Raw genomic sequence first — 13312 nt, 5'->3', positions numbered from 1 at the left:
GGTATTAGAGGCAAAAACCCTTCCTATTTCAATTGCGTGCGTGCAAAAAAATATATAAAACAGAGAAATGAAACGCAGATTCCGACTGGCTTTGGCAACCCAGTAATAAAATTGAGAAATTTTACCCACTTTCCGACTGGGATTGCCATACTGGCAACCCAGTAAAAATGCTGCGTGCGTTTGGCCGGCTCGTTGAACACATGTCGCAAAATCATGCAACAGTGTTGCCGAGATGTCGCGTTGAAGCGTTGCGAGCCTTTGGCCAGGCCTTCATGGTTGAATTAAATTTCTTTTTTAAGTAAGCAAAAAAGCACCTTGTTTTCGAGTTTTGGACTCGTAGTGACAATCAAAATGATTTTACGCTTTCTTTCTAGTCATGACAAATTTTGAACAATGCATCAAAAACTACGAAGCATCGCCATCACATTCAACACTCGTTACTGAAACAAGGAATTACCCTGGCAATGACCTACAATGATCTACAATGACCTACAATGAAGTACATTACAAACTAAAATTAGCTAATGACCTGTAATAAGCAAAAATAAAAGAGAATTTGCAGCTCTGAGGGCACTGTATGTTTGCAATAGAAAGGTTAAAAACATTCCACTCTGCGCTTTAACCCAATCAAAGCCTCGTTGCTGTGCAAGTTGAAAATTTTCATTGTGCACTCAAACCCTCACATAGTCAAACCTTCTTGCCCCATTTCATTCGCTTTTTGTTCGTCAGCTTTATGATTTCCGATACTTCAAGTTCCCTGCATGTTCATTAGGTTGTTTTTACATCTCATAGATGTTTAGATTTTCAATTACAAACTCTGTTTTAATTGGCCACTCTACCTCACTGTGTAAATAGTTCACCCTAAGGTCAAAATAGATACGTTTCGTTTGAACGAAACGAAGCAAAAAATGAAGAGAAGACTATAAATAAGTTATTCTTCCTATAATATTTTGTTTGGTTTAGATTAAAGCGATATATTGTTGAAAAAATTCAAAGCTATCTCTCTTCGTGTTTATTATTTATTACAGTTCGATGACAATAAACAACATCATCATAAGGACAGTCTACAAAAGAGTCATAGACCCCATACTAATGAGTATTTTGTGAACAATGTTCGGACTGGTGAGTCGTAGTAATAAATTGGGTTAACCAGGAACCAGTTATTTTAAAGCTAGAACCGGTAACTGCCTAGTTTCACAAGTAGCAAATGTAATGGAAGATTCACGGAAAACGGAATCTATTTGAAATGTTACGTAGGGGGTGGAAGGTAGAATATGTATTTGTACACTTTATGCTTCGATGTATTGTGCACATGAACAGTCCGTATCTGCTCTTCTCTTAAATTGTTCATATTCCTTGACAGACTTTTCACCTTTCCAAGAGACATGAAGTAAGTTTGCGTCTACATTTCTATATTTATTTCTCGAGAGTTTCAATAGACGAAGAGAAAGAAACATGACAGACCGAGTGACCCCATGAGCCCGGAGCGTGCAACTTAACTATACTTGTGCAACGGCGTTTTCACAAGTAAGGTTATTTTTAGATTGAATTTCCCGCTAATGAGACTCCCACAGGAGCCCGATGACCAATTACAAGAAATTAAGCTGACGTCATAGGGTCACCGAACCGTAACTGACTTTGTTTTTTGACCTAATTCGCGGGAAGGGCTAGTCTAAAAATAAACCTACTTGTGAAAACGCCGTTTCACAGACGCTGTATGGAATTTGCACGCTCCAGGATGGGCTCCTGGTGACCCACGCTTTAGTATTTCATTTTTTCTCCTAACCTTACCATTCCAGAAACGAAACTCTATTTCTTTTTTTGAAATAGTTTCTTGTTCCTACTCTAATTAAGTTTTTATCGTTGCCAAGCAAAGCCTTGATATTTGTACATTTTCAGTTTAGTTTTTAAAACAAGGCAAAACAATCCAAGGGTCTTTTCGCAGTTTACTTCTGCCTTCAATGGTCTTCAAGGCCACGTGCGTAATTGCTGTCGTCATCTTAGCCGGCGAACGCAGACGTATTTCCGGCGGGGAGAGAAACGACCGCCGGAAGTACGTCTGCCTTCGCAGGCTACATGGGCTGTCATGCAATTAACCTGCGATCAGGCCCATTTTTAGCTTCGCCCATATGTTCTCTTATGTCGTCGCTCGCTAAAATTGGGCCTGACCAAAAGTCTCTCAAGAATTCCGTTTGGTCGGCCAAATTTTGGCCGACCAAACTCGTGATCTGATTGGCTGTTGAAACGCCGGAAGTGAAAATGCCATCGTGATTGCGCGGAGCTCTCGTGAAGTCCTCGAGACTAATCCACCATAAGTGTACGAAGAAATTTGCTCCCTTTTGTTCTTACAATGCCGTGGACGGTGCAACTTGATTTTTTTTGTATAAATGGAGATATGCCGTCTGAAATATCTCATAACTTGTCCAGAATCGGGTTTGAATCTCTGGAACGAGTGAAATTAGCGATTCCGTTGTCGAGCTCTGTGGCCATGGGGTTGAAAGAACTTTGGCACAAAGTTCCCTGATGTTTTGAAAGCCGCTAAATAGCTGGTTCTTTCAAATGGCAATGAAAGCCGATGCATATTGGTTTCCTGGATGAGACAAGGGACATATATATCAACAGGAGGAGATGCTGATAAAATCGCAAGTTACACGAATGCATGTTTTGAATATCTGTGTATCAAACGGCTTTATTTATTTACTGTACATCACTGATGACACGGTTTTTTTGCACACTTCATAATATTTCCAGTTGATTTAACTTAAAACTCACACTCCAGAAACTAAAATGCAATGTTTCCAGAGAGATCAATTGTACAACAATAAAAGAAACTTTGCGAGTCCATCTTACTGTTCGTACTCCATCAAAAAATTAACAGCCAAACGTATCATGATTTTACTGCGCGCAATTCTAGAAATACACTGCAACTGAAGATATTACCCGAAAAAATCACCAAAGAAACCTTCATGGGAAACACGTTAAAGGAATAATGTATTTCTCTTTTTTTTCTTTAAAAATCTATTGCCAAACCGTCCAACGACAAAATGCTAGGTTATCTCAATTACAAATTAAGATGTCAAGCTTAAAATATTGCATATTCAGTGAAGTTCGGAGGGAGAATTACACCGGCCTTTGCCGCAATATAGTCGTCGAAAACATTCCCCATGCTTTAAATGTGTTTTTCTCAAATTAAAGCCAACGGTAACTTTCGAATTCGTTTATAATATTCCTCCCACGGTAATTAACTTTGGTCAAAACAAAATAGCGTGAATCTGCCGTCCACGCGTGTATTGGTGTAATGGAAGTAAATTTGATTGGCCGACGAAGGACATGTCAATCAATCAAAAAAGGTGGGCGGAAGGAATTTCGAAGAGGAATTTGGTCAGGCTCTATTTTTCGTTTCGCCAACTCCACATTACGTAGCACGCGAAACTAAAATAGAGCCTGATCGCAGGTTATCATGCAATGGACTAAAAGCGTTGCGTGACAACGCACAATGGATGTTTTCCGCTCACCAAACTCTTAAACCCCTCTTCACCCTCATCCTCTTTTGTCTTTCTCTTTGATTGTAAGTCATTTAAGGACGTTCGCGCCCAAAATGTTCTCACGTACAGATTTATTTTAAACTTGCCACACAGAAAGGTAATTATCTACTTTTACCAAAAAGTGAAGAAAAAGTAAAAAAAATGGGTGCTCACCGTGCTTGTTTTAGAGATAAGGTGCATTTTTAGAAGCTTGCGTTATTTTAAGACGATCTTAGCATACTACAGCAATAAAAAAAAAAAGTTACATTAGTGAACTTTAGATCAGGTAAACGTACTCAATTCAACATAACTAATATAACTAAACAAACCTTTGCAGCTAATGTCGTTTTCTGAGGTAAAATAGACTTTGAAAAACGATACATACTAGTCTAAGAAAGAAAACTTAGGTCGCACGAGAGCATAAAAGGCGAAATATTTGTAACTTCTCGCGTACAGGTTTTTTTTGTTTTTGTGAAAATGGACAAAATCAGAAAAGGAAGTGATCTACGGAAAGAAAAATGGGGCTCACCCAGCATTCAAGAGCGTAAAATCGCTGCGAAGTTATCGCAGCGATTGTCTATTCGTACTATACTATCACGTCATTGCGTGACATTTCTGAGAAGACCTGGGTCCACAGCTATACCATGATGCCACAAGCGACCCTTTGCCCGAGTCCAAGGTGTTCGGAAATTTCTGAGGCAATTTTGTGTTTTGGAGTTTGAAAGCCTATTCCTGGTAAGTAAAATCGCCTTTCCTTATGCTCTGGAGTTTTTTGTTATGCTTGGTCAGAGTCTTAGGGAAGTGTATACGACTCCTGGTCCGAATATTTCAAATAGAATATTCTGGGGTTTGTATTCCACTGTCGGGCTATGGAGGGTTTGAGCCAGCTTTACTGCCTCAGAAGACAATTTGTTCCTCTGTGGCCCTTGCAAGGGGACAAATAGGCGACAGCAAGGGATAGAAAAGTTGTACTTTTAAAAGTTTGTGCAGCCCTTGTCGCCTCCAATAGGGTTTTTCTTTTTCGCCTGCCGGCATAATTATAAGTGACAAAACATCGCGTTATTTTCGTACTGTAGCCACTTGTGATCATTCAAGCACTTGGCAGTTCATCTAGAAATTGCGAGGTTTCGAATTCGGAAATTGAGCATCATTGTCTTCTCGCGGTTCTTCCTCGTTTGTGAATTCGTTTTCAGTTTTTTCTTCTTCTTGGTCGATGACTGGATCATCTGGATGGTTTAATTTCACATATTCTAAAAATCAAAACCGTGAGGTCTTCCGGATTTTTATCTATACAAGGTTGAAGATAACCTAGAGATAAATCCTTTTACCAGTTACCAGTTCCGTAACGTTTTTGGTTTTGAAAATACACAGAAATAGAGCATTTAGAATTTCCGAATTGTCACGTGCGTGACACCAGACACTGAAATCTGCTTTGATTGAAAAACAAGTCTCTCGTTATGATTCTCCGCAGTTTAACCGCTTCAAGTATATTAGGTGTGTTTATACTCAGATTCTCATAAGGCAATTCTATCAAGCAAAGCCTGAATTGCAATGATATGAAATAGAAAATGGTGGTGAAATTTCGAGTCATGTGCACTTTAAGGATCGGTACGCGAGAGAATAGTGTTTTTTGATATGGCACTCATAAACGGTTTTTATTCAGTTATTTTAGCGGTGATAATAGTAATAATAAATATGAAAATGTAAAATGCTAGCTGGCCAAAAAAAGGAAAACATTAGTTTTGAAATAACACCGTCCTGGTTTCCTGATCGGAATGAATTTGCTTGAACTTCTTCATTTGGTTTTGACTGTGGGAGACATTTATTACGATGGCCCACAAGGGAGATGCTGCAAATAAAAAGAAGCGCTGCCAACAAAAAAGATGCGCTGCAAACAAATTTAACTGAACGCTGCAAGCAAAGAAAGAAGGCTGCAAACAAAAAAGATGCACTGCGAACCAAAAACGAATGCTGCAAACAAAAAAGATGCACTGCAAATAAAAAAGGGAACCGCTGCAAATAAAAAGTATACGCTGGCAACAAAAAGGGAACTGTTGCAAACAAAAAATCAAAAACTGCAACAAAAAAAAAGAGAAGCTGCTGCAAATTTAAAAGGAACGCTGCAAATAAAAGAGAAACATATCATGCGAGCGCAACATGCGATGGAGCACTCTGTTTCTGCGTTCCCGTGAAATGGGCTGTTTGTGTTTGCCATGTTTTGTTCGGGTTGTGGCTCACAGTTGGCCAACGCAGTGAACTTTTGTCACGTTTGTGGAATTACGATAAGTGTAAAAGACGAAGATCTAATCTGTGTTGCTCAATTAGAAGTGGAATCTTCGGAAAGGAAACTACATCAGACCACTCCTCTCACCTTTGAGGAATGTAGAGAAAGGAAAGGAAAGGAACGAACCTCCAGGTTTGTTAGTAAGTCTTCTAAGAAAGCGAAAAAGGAAAGCGGCCAGAATGAAGTCACTATTCATATAGGCTTTATTAGGTTAAAAGATGGAGAACTGAAAGTAATTCATCGATCGTCGTTGCCGCTTAAAGTCTTGCCGTCGATCGGTGCTGAGGAGTTTCTCTTCTCACAAAAGGTGCGAAAACGATGGTAAAGTTCAACAGCGATTTAAGTGTATATGGGCCCAGTAGCTTTACATTGCTGTATCCTGATAGAACCGAAGTAAAGTACCTGCCAGGGGGCACAGAGCCGTTTACACTGCAAAGATACAAAGAGGAGCTTGGACAGTCTTTCAACCAAATCACCCTATACCTCTGCAAGACAACAGCTATTCTTGATGCCATGTTCTTGAAAAAGTACAGCAGTGATGAAAGTGACATCGATTTGCCTAATTACGGAGAGGTATAAGTCGACATTTTATTTACTGCATAAATTATAATAATTATTTTCCTTTTCATAGATATAATGTAAGTGAAGTAAATGGGATCTGATGTTTGATTTACATATTACGGCACTTCAGTTGTCCTTCTTTTTCTTATTATACTGTTGTCTGCCAGGAACATAGCCCATCAGTCTGCTGTGCAAATGTGCATGTGTTGAATGCAACCCAGCATCTCACAGCAGCAATTGAAAGTGCCCTTGTTGGAAGCCTTGTTGAATTGGTCAGTATAAAATACAGACTGCAGACTGCAGACTGGGCCTAAAATGGAGACTACAGTACAAAATAGTCCTCGGTCCAGGCCTAAGCCTAGACCTCATTTTGTATTTTAGTCTGCAGTCTGCATTTTATACTGACCGCTTGTTGAATTTGCTCGGGTAGAGCTTGAGTCAAGGCGATTCAATGTACTGATGTCATTGATGTGTCAGAATAAAATGTTCTGTTGTCTCAAAAGGCACTAATATTAAAGAAATCATTCTATTGTTATTTGGCTCTTCCTAAAAACTGGAGTAATGTCTACAGAGACAATCCCATGGAAAAGGGCCTGCTGTTTGCATTGATAGAGTAAAAATACAATACATGGAAAGGAAATGGAATAATTAGTGAACTGGTACTTCTTCTAAGAAAAAAAAAAACTGGAGTAATGTCTACAGAGACAATCCCATGGAAAAGGGCCTGCTGTTTGCATTGATAGAGTAAAAATACAATACATGGAAAGGAAATGGAATAATTAGTGAACTGGTACTTCTTCTAAGACTTCATGTTAACTTATCCAAACAATGAGTATTTAAAGGGCTGACGTTCTGTTTGATGTGGCTATAATAATTCATGTGATTGTATTTATACATTGGTTACAGTTGATGAAAATGACAGAGGAAAATGAAAGTGAAGGAGATACCTTGAGGGTTAACCATACTGGTGCAAACAACATCACCACCAACACAGTCACATTCCTCCCATCTGTTACACACACGTCTACAACGAACACAGTGACAACACAGCCAGTTACAACCCACACAGCAACAAGGAACTCTTGCCAAATTCAAACAGCCATAAGCAACATATCTACAGCTGAGATAGCAGCAGACGCTGATACATTGACCCAAGGGGCTCACTCAGTAGTAACAGGTCTGTTGAGGTCTGCTTTTGCAAGTATTCTTGTAAGATATATGTTTCTCTAAAATGATAATAATAATTGTTACAGCCCTAGCTATGGTTCTCAGGTGAATAAGGCACAAAACAAGTGTAATGATTTCGTAAGTTGTTTGGTCAAGTTAGAGTGTTGACAAGGGCAACCTCCTACCTCTCAAAGGATACCTCCTGCATGGACTGGGCATGTCCCACCATTCAAAATAGCATGCTTGAGTAAGGTCATAATTCGAAAAAAGTGATAAAACAGACTCAGTAATTGTAAAGTACTCTAACATTAGCATCCAGTGTTTGTAATAGTGCAATGGATTTAATTGGAAAAATAGAGTAAAATAATAATAATTTATAATTTGTGTAACATACATAAAGACAGTCATTGATGAACAGAGTATATTTCGTGACTATTTTCATTACTTTTCTACAGGTACAGATGTTTCAAGTATTCAAGCTTCTTTAGCAGATTGTCCTATTTATAAGATTATTGTGTATAGGGCGTTTCTCAAAGATAATTTGATAGAGATATTTAAGGATCCTGAAATGGTTCATGTGAATTTAGATGTTAATTTCATTGGCAACAATGGCAAGGAGGAAGAGGGAAAGGAGGCTGGTGTTTTTCGAGAAGCTTTATCTACTTTTTGGAACCAATTTTTTAATTTGCTAGCTGTGGGGACTCAAGAGAAAGTCCCTGCCTTCAGACACGATTACCAAAGAGCTGAATGGGAAGCAATTGGTAGGATTCTGATGTATGGGTACAAAAAGGAGAGGTATTTCCCCTTTCACTGTCACGGGTTTTCTTGCATTATGCCTTTTTGGAGAAGAAACTATTACAAGTGAATTATTTCTGTCGTCGTTCAGGCTCTATATTTCAGAGGATGAAAGGGAGACTCTCCAGAAATGTACAATGAAAATAGTGCTTTATCACATCGTCGATATCTTTTTCAGCCACGCATTTTTCACATATACTGTCTCGAGCTTCCCCGGCGCCACAAAAGGTACAAAACATCACAAATAACACTCCTTGTTCAGACAGAACGGAGTTTGAAAAAGGCGGGAAAACGCTCACTTGATATGTGCCCAGTCCCACCGGAAGAGTGCGCGCGCATGGTGTGTGTTCGTTTTAGTGCGAAGTCAGAAGGACGGAGAACTATTAGGTTTAGAATCGGGTATGATACTTCAAGTAAGCAACATAATATTTCCTGATTAAAATTCCAGTGTCAGATGTCAATTATTCCAAAGGGTCGGACACAATATGATGCTTTATTTCACGCAAAATAGGTTGAAAATTCTTTGTTAGACCACGCGTAGTGGTGAGCCGAAGTATCTGGAAATATTTCATCTAGGGGTAGGTGAGTCTGCTGGTCTTTTGAGAACAAACTGGGAAATATCGCTGATTTACTCCGGCCCCTAAATTTGATATGTGGTCGATATCCGAAATCGTCAACGGCGAGAGAAGGGTAAATCGCGTGTCTCGTTCTTAGCGGATCAGTCCGCCATTTTGATGTCGCTTTGCTTGCTACGTATGAAAGATAAGTTTTGGTCTATTTTGTTGCTTCTATTTTATGTCGAGGGAATCTACCTGGTCAAAGTGAAACCACTTCTTGTTTTCTTCTTGTTTGTGCTCGTACGTGCAAGACTTCGCACTAACCGTTCGGTACCGCTCGTTTATTTGCAACGTTCCTTTTAAATTTGCAGCAGCTTCTTTTTTTTTCTTGCAGTTTTTGTTTTTTGTTTGCAGTATTTACTTTTTATTTGCAGCGGTTCCCTTTTTTGTTTGCAACGCATCAGTCTTTTTAGCTCGCAGTGCATCTCTTTTGTTGTATTCAATAACTCATATTTGTATTTAGTATTCAATGATTCATATTTTCATTCAGTAAAAATCTATTTTTGTTCAATAAATTATTCATATTTTTGTTCAGTTGAAATCATTTTACATTCAAGGCGAAAATTTTCATTCAATAATTTCCGCTGTCCTGTCGGCCAGCGGATGAACAAAGTTACATGAAAGAAAAATAGCTGCTTCTGTGCTCGGGGAAGGGGGGGGGGGGGGGGGTACATTGGGTCAATTTTTGCTGGGTATGTGCCGCTGGCCTCTCCGAGCCCCTACCTTATTATAGTCTACTCTGTAGGCAATCATAGACCCCATCTTATTCACTTTTGAGCAAATGTCGCTTTCGCCTTCCCAACCTAGTCACTTTCTGGTTATGCCTTTACCTTGTAAAGCCTTCTAAGTAGGTCATCCTTAAATGAATTGACTCGTTTGTTTAATGGAATGTAGAACACTTTACTTTTCACCTACAGTACAAACCTTCTGGTACATTTGCTAGCCGTAAATGTTTACAAACGTACCGTACCGAGCTGACTGTTAAATATTAAAACAACAGCGCGAACCATTTTTGGTAGGAATGTCGATCAAGTTTTAAGACTGTTGTGTAGTTTTCTTAGAGATGTATATCAATACTGTGATGCAAAAGTAAGCCAAATAAGATGCAGAACTGTAAATTTACCAGTTTGGATTACGGGAGACGAGTCATTCTTCAAAGCCAGGAAAACCACCCTTTGTTATCAAAAGTAACTGCAAGGAGACCAGTCCGAAGCGCTTCCTTCACATGGAAAGATATGGCCGAGATGTTACAAATTACCCGCTGGACCTTGTATGGAAGAGTAAGGAAGTACAACCTGGAGCACTTAAACAGATATTTCAGGTGATAAACTGGATGAGCTTCTTTAGGGGATATATTTCTTGGCATGGAAACACAACAGGGGAATCCTATTTGATTGGTTTTCTCAGGTCTCGTGGGCTTAGAGTTCAAAGGGATAAGATAAGGGGTCACTCACTCGCGTTGATCCAGAAAACACTGCATTAAGGTGGGCATATGTGATACATGTAACTCGAAGGGTGTACAGCGTTCCCGGGCCAAATTCACTTTGGCACATTGACAGCAATCATTCCTTAATAAGATGGAAGTTCGTGATTCATGGCTGCATTGACGGTTTATTTCTAGACACATCATGTACTTACTATGTGCTGGCAACAACCGTTCTGAAACAGTAGCCGCCACTCTGTTTCAAAATGCAGCAGAAGAACTTGGGTGGCCATTTATGGGAGAACACTATTGTCGGTTTGAGGATGGTGCAGGTAAGGGGTGATGGCCGTGGAAGTTTTATTTGCGGCTCTTCTACTAGGTACCAGAGGATAGACAGACTATGGCGTAAGATTTTTAGGTGTTTTATTTTCCTGTTTTATGGTATATTTTATGTGTCGGGAGGAAAGTGGTCGTCTCGATTTGGAGAATGATAAGCACGTTTTTGTTTTGTATTGTATATTTAAAGCAGGCATTAATTATGCACTAAAGAAATTTGCTGCTGCATTTAATAATGGCCCCATCCATACAGAAAACAATTCGAGTCCAGATACCTGTAAGATGTGGATCAATGGAATAATCAACCCAGATAATGAAGGACAATCGGCTGTTGGTGATCCAGCCATTACAGAAGCAGTTCCAGAGAACATTGATCCATATGGAGTTGACTGGGGTGGGCCTCTTCCTGTGGAAAGACTAAACATTGTCGATGCAGACCCACCGAATTGCCCAATTCCGCAAGACACTCTGGATTTGTTGCAACAGACTTTGAATCCACTTCAGGAGTCTAATGTGTATGGGATTGCCTTTTAATCAACTAAAATGGTTCAGCCTGGCCCTTTTAAATACCTGTACAGGAGATCTCCCATTATAAAAATGCCACTACAAGGTTGTAATGCAAGAAAAGGCAGGAAGCTGGTAAGTCACTCTACACAACAGCTGCACTACAAAAGGGTATCACTGTGAAATGGAATAAAACATTCAGATTTGATTTGATTTTTGATTTTGATTAATTTCAGAATATCAAAATTATTATTTAACCTTCATCAGCTGGGGAACAAATATTAATTTACCCCTTTTCCTGTTTGCATACGGTAGCACATTACCGTTAGTCTAAATGATTATCAGAAGACTTTCTGAGCGGGCCCCCCATTTACACAACTTACCATTTGCAGATAAATTTTTGAAAACTGAAAAATTAAATAATAGTATATTTTAAACATGGTACATCTTTTAAAACAAAACTGTCTTGCAGCTTTGCAATTTCCATTAAGGTGATTCCTTAGTAATAGAAGTTGTCGTAAGATTTTTTTAAAACTTTTCTCGATTGTTCCCTTTTTTATGGTGACTCGAAATGTGCAATTAAAAAAGTAGGTCACCAAGCTCGTTTGAGAGACATAACTTGCTCAAGTTACTCATTTAATCATTGCGCCTTCATCTATCAAGGACAAGTTTATTCCATCGGTTCAGGCTACGTTTTGCACGAACAGGAAGCACAGCTTTGACGTAATTCTTGAAATAACAAAACAGGTGAATTGTGTTGCTCAAAAGGAATAATTTAATGTTTGTTTTATGGCACAGGCACTAGTCTTGAAAAGGCACTGACTACAAATGTTCTTCGGGTGCGTGATCTCGAGGAGACAATTTTGTGTCCACGAGTGATGGCTACGAATACTATCTTTCCTGTAACTTTTTTTTCTGACGTAAATTTTTTGTAATTTTTTTACAGCGCAAAGAAGATGAGTAAGAGAATAAAATTATGCCAAAAAAAAGATAGGTCACCAACCTCGTTTAGGAGAAAACAGAAAGCAAACCAAGCTCGACCCCTCGACAACACGTCTCCCCGATAGCGCGGTTTCACTTTCACAGTCGGACTTAAATCTTCTTTAGCATTATCAAGGCTATCACTCGACTTTTTGTTTTGTGAGAGTCCAAAACGTTTCTTGTTTTGCTCTTTACTGCTGTGCTCTGAAAACGGCCATTCTTCTTTCTAGCGAGCTTTCCCTCACGAAAGGTCGGCATTTTGAAATGTTTTTGGCCACGTTCGATATATCAATATTCACACATTGGTACGAGTCTTTATGGTTAAATTTAAACATTGTTTTGTTTAGAAATATCCGTTGAGACTTGTGAGACAAAGAGCCATGAAGTTTGACCATAAAGCCTCTTAGCCATGCCTGAATACGAACGGGGCTTACACTGTGTTATGCGCAGAACAGGATGCGCAGTGCAATACTAGGGAATCACCTTAAGTCGTGGCGTTGGCTCTAATTCAATGACTGCTTACATAATATTATTTTCAATTTTACTATAGCTCAAAAACAGTTATTAATTTTGTATATGCACGTTTATTAAACACATCCAAAGCCTTTCTACCCATAGTCAACATCGAATATAAACTGTTTATAAAACTCATGCAAAGAGTCAAAACACCACTGGAACTTGGAGCTTGAGAAGTGTCGTCTCCGCAAAAAAGTGGAAGATCCATCACTTCTGTAGTCCGATTGCACCTTGTCTTCAAACCCTAATGGGGGAATACTGTTCCATGCAGTGGCATACATCTATTTAAGGCTTTTCTCTTTCTGGTCTGTCAATGCAGAGTAAACATGTGGAAGAATATTGTTTGCCTAAGATTATTTTCAATGCAGCCTCTGGCTGAGACTGGCTTAGAACAATGTCCAAAAAGAAACTATTTCAAAAAAAGAAATATTGTTTCGTTTCCGGAATGGTAAGGGCAGGAGAAAAGATAAAATACTGTAGTGTGGCTCACTCGGTCTGTCATATTTATTTCGCTTCGTCTATTGAAACTCTCGAGAAATAAACTAAATTTAAGATAGAAATGTGGACGCAAACTCGTTGAACGGTGAGAAGCCTGCAGCTGTCA

The 13312-nt window shown here is 39.1% G+C and overlaps 1 protein-coding gene and 1 pseudogene across 1 annotated transcript in view; both read left to right on the top strand.

Annotated features, from left to right (window-relative positions):
- The first annotated feature begins 4191 nt into the window (after nt 1-4191).
- LOC138020340 (protein mono-ADP-ribosyltransferase PARP12-like) overlaps nt 4192-13312 on the top strand; it is a 26649-nt gene continuing 17528 nt past the window's right edge. The window contains exon 1 of the mRNA XM_068867346.1: nt 4192-4259. The gene's annotated coding sequence lies outside the window, so the exon portion shown is untranslated. The remainder of the gene's footprint in view (nt 4260-13312) is intronic.
- LOC138020347 (uncharacterized) lies at nt 5650-9492 on the top strand (annotated as a pseudogene).

The sequence above is a fragment of the Montipora capricornis genome, chromosome 2 (assembly GCF_036669925.1).
Source record: "Montipora capricornis isolate CH-2021 chromosome 2, ASM3666992v2, whole genome shotgun sequence".
NCBI classification, from domain to species: domain Eukaryota; kingdom Metazoa; phylum Cnidaria; class Anthozoa; order Scleractinia; family Acroporidae; genus Montipora; species Montipora capricornis.
Note: the sequence above shows the minus strand (reverse complement) of the source record. Positions and strands in the feature narration are given on the sequence as shown.